We start from the raw sequence: 3,745 nt of genomic DNA, 5'->3' as shown, positions 1-3,745 counted from the left end.
TGTGTGTGTGTGTGTGTGTGTGTGTGTGTGTGTGTGTTTAATCACTCTTAAACTGTATGGCCACCCTCTGAGGCAAGTGTCATTACCCCTTTTCTACTGATGGGAAAAGTGAGCATCAGAATATTTAACCTGACAAAACACACATAGTAGGTAACAGAGATAGGATGTGAAACTAAATAAATCATTATACCATATAGCTGCCTTGTGAGACATTTCTGTGGAATTAGACATTGAACTAAAGCATGGGAAGCACAGAGGCAAGAATGGGAGAAAGGTACTAACCTGCTGAAGTTTTTACTAAAGGATCTAACTCAACTGGGGCCACCAAGAATTACATTTTAGTAGGAGGTCAGGGCGTTATTAATCATGTATTATTCAGTCAATAGTATTTATTTAATATTCGACTGTGTGTAAAGTACTTCTGTAGATATTTGAGATAAAACCAATATCTATCAAAATGAATCTTAGAGCACTTTCTCTAACTAAAATATAAATGCCACAAGAGTGGAATTTTATCCCCAGCACACAAAATTTGCCAAGCCTATAGTAGGTGCTAAGTGCATATTTGCTGAAATGGTTACTCTTTCAGGAGCAGTTACTTCCAAGCAAAAATTTAGCCTTCTCCTGTATTTTACTGTATTTGTACATAAGCATTTGATTTTTAAGCACACTCTACGTTTTGTGGAAAGAGGGGTGATGATCTCATGAAACGGTTGAGTTAAATGATTCAGAGACTCCGTTTCAAAGCATCATGTCTTGTTCTTATAATTCATCCAGAGTTTCCCTCTGTGAGTTTTTCACTTTTCAGTTGGTTTTCCTGTCTTCTTTCTGTTGACATTCATTGTATATTTTAGATATTAATCTTTTGTGGGGTTTTTTTACATTGTAAATATCTTTTTCCATTTCTCACCATCAAGTTAACTTTGTCTATTTATCCTTTCTTGAGCAGAAATCTTTAGTGGTGATGTAGTTAAATCTCTTGATTTACTCATTAATGTTCTGCCCTTGTTTTTGAAGCCCTTGCTATCTTCAGAGCTATAGTCATGTCTCAGATTAAGTTTTGTTTTGGCTTTTGAGTTTACTCTTCACGTTTAGGCCTGTCTTATCTTCATTCATTTGAGGCATTGCTCCAGTTATAAACCAAATTCCAGGATACACCAGATCTGTTCTGACCTTTCACTTTGCTTCCATTGGGCTTTTATACTAGAACTCTGACTTGGTAGTATATGTTAGAATTGGGGAGGCTTTACTTTATTTTTAAAAAATCCAGAATTTTTAAGATCCTATTTTTTCAAACACATAAAAATCAATGTTTCAATATCTTGTTTAAAAATGTTTGCAATTTTGATTGCAGTTGCATTGAATTTATATGCTACTTTAGCAAAATCGACATACTTATATTATTAATCATACCATCCATGAACACGGGTCAGTATTTTGACCATTTACTTAGGTATTCCTTAATATCATTTAATAGACTTTTGTTTCTTTATAAAGATGTTGCACATTCTTCATTAGATTAACTCCTACAATTTTATAGTTTCGTTTTTACTGTGATTGGTCTCTTACTTTCTATTTTATATTCTAGTAAGTTGTAATACAGATGAATTAACTTCATTTCTGTAAACTGGCCTTATATCCAGCAACTTTGTTTTCTATGTTTAGGAGATTTTGTAATAAATCTGAATTGATCTTTATTAAAGTTTTGCTTTATTAATTCTGATAATCAAAAATTAATTCTCCTTTGGTCAATTAATGTAGTAAATTGTACTACTAGATTTTCTGATGTTCACATCTCCTTACTTTTTTGAGATGGACCCATCTTGATCAGTTTTTAAAATACACATTTGAATCCAGTTAATGAATGGTTTATTTGTACTTTTGCAACAACGTAAAGAATTGATTAAATTCCTCTAGAATTTTCTTTTTCTTTTATTTTTCCAACTTGTTAATCAAATTTATACTAACCTCATAACATGAGTTAATAAGATTTGTCTTTTTTTTTCTGTTTTATATAAAAACTTTAAAAGCAATGAATACTGTTTTTCTTGAAAGCTTGGTACAGTTCGCCTGTAGAATCTTTTGTTGATGGGAGGAAGGGCTTGGTTGAGTTTCAGTTCATTAGTAGTTTTAATAGTATGCATATTTTCTTCCTTTTTGCACCTGCAAAAGCCTGCAGGACAGGCTTTCTCCAGAAATTTATTGAAGTCATCTAGGTTTTCAAATATAATTGGATATAGATTTTCATATTCTCTTTATTATTTCATGTTAAAATTATGATGTTTCTACTTTTTTGTTGTTATTTGCATCTTTTCTCTTTTTTTCAAGATCAGTTTTTCCAGAGGATGGTCATTCTTATTAATATTTTCAAAAAAACAAATTTTACTATTATTAATCTTTTTTTCTTTATTTCATTATGATTTATTCTTATGTTTATTCTTATTTTCCATATATCACATGAGCATATTATGCTGCTCTTTTCCTAAGTTATTTGTTGGTCTCTGCTCTCTCAAGCCTGTTTGGAACTGCTCAGGAGTATTTCCTTTCCACAAAGTCTCATTAAGGAATCAGCCTTTTTACCCTATTGCTGCATGTGTAATATTATTTCAAATTTATTTTCAGTCTTTATTACATTTAATGTTATTATTGTTTTTCTAAACATGCCTGCTGTAGTTCAACACATTAGATAGGTTGTATTTTCAAGGTCATTTAGGTCTAAGTGTTTTCCCTTTATCATAATGTTCAATCTAAAGGTTATTTAGTAGTAGGTTTATTAACATCCAGAGAAAGAGAAAGTTTTAAGTTATTCTTTTACTCTTGATCTCTAATTTTATTGAATCATAGCAAGTCAATATAATCTGAATAATATGGAATTTTAAAAATACACTGAGACTATCTTGAGGCCATGTTTGTGGTTAATTTCTATATTCTATATAATTTCTATATATATTATATGTTTGTTTGAAAAGACTATAATTTTTTCTTGGTTGATTGTAAAATTTTCTTCATCACTGTGTGGACCTTCCTCCCCCATACACATATCGCAAATTTGGTTCAGATGTCAAACTAATGACACCACACATACACCGATGGGTATAAAATGTTTATCACATAATGGGGTTTTGCGGGGAGGATACACTCCTAACCAGGTCCAAAACCGGATTGAGAGAGCAGAGAAAGGAGACTGGTGTGACTTTTATTATGGTGAAGGAGTGGGGCTGAATTGCGAGTTCTCATACATACTGCCCAAGACTTATGCAGCTTTAACTTACCACTGACTGGCACTAAAGAAGGGGACACCTGGATTTCTCATCTGCTTGACCAAATGTGGAGCAGAAAAGGAAAGGAAAAATGTGGTCATTAAAAGCTGTCAGCAATCAAACATCAAAAATGGAGTCAGGCACTTCATTACAGCCTCCTTCTCTCCCTCTTTCTCTCTCTATGTATTTTAGCTTAATTGTTGTGTTTTTGAATCTTCTAAATATTGAATATTTTTGGTTTGTATGACATATCTATTCCTCTGAATCTAGTACAAAATCTCTAGTTAAAATGTCTAATTTATATATTTCTGCCCACCATGTTATAGTTATATTAGTATTTTGTAAATTCCAAGTTCTTTCCTAAAGTTCATGGTCTACAATTCTTAATTTTATTTTATTTTCCTAATGGTTACCCCTCTGGTAACCATCATTTAACTCTCTGCCATCATTTTCTTTTTTTTTTTTTTTTTTTTTAAGACGAGTCT

This window comes from Mandrillus leucophaeus, unplaced genomic scaffold, assembly GCF_000951045.1.
Source record: "Mandrillus leucophaeus isolate KB7577 unplaced genomic scaffold, Mleu.le_1.0 Scaffold756, whole genome shotgun sequence".
Classification (NCBI taxonomy): Eukaryota; Metazoa; Chordata; class Mammalia; order Primates; family Cercopithecidae; genus Mandrillus; species Mandrillus leucophaeus.
This window is presented reverse-complemented; position numbering follows the sequence as displayed.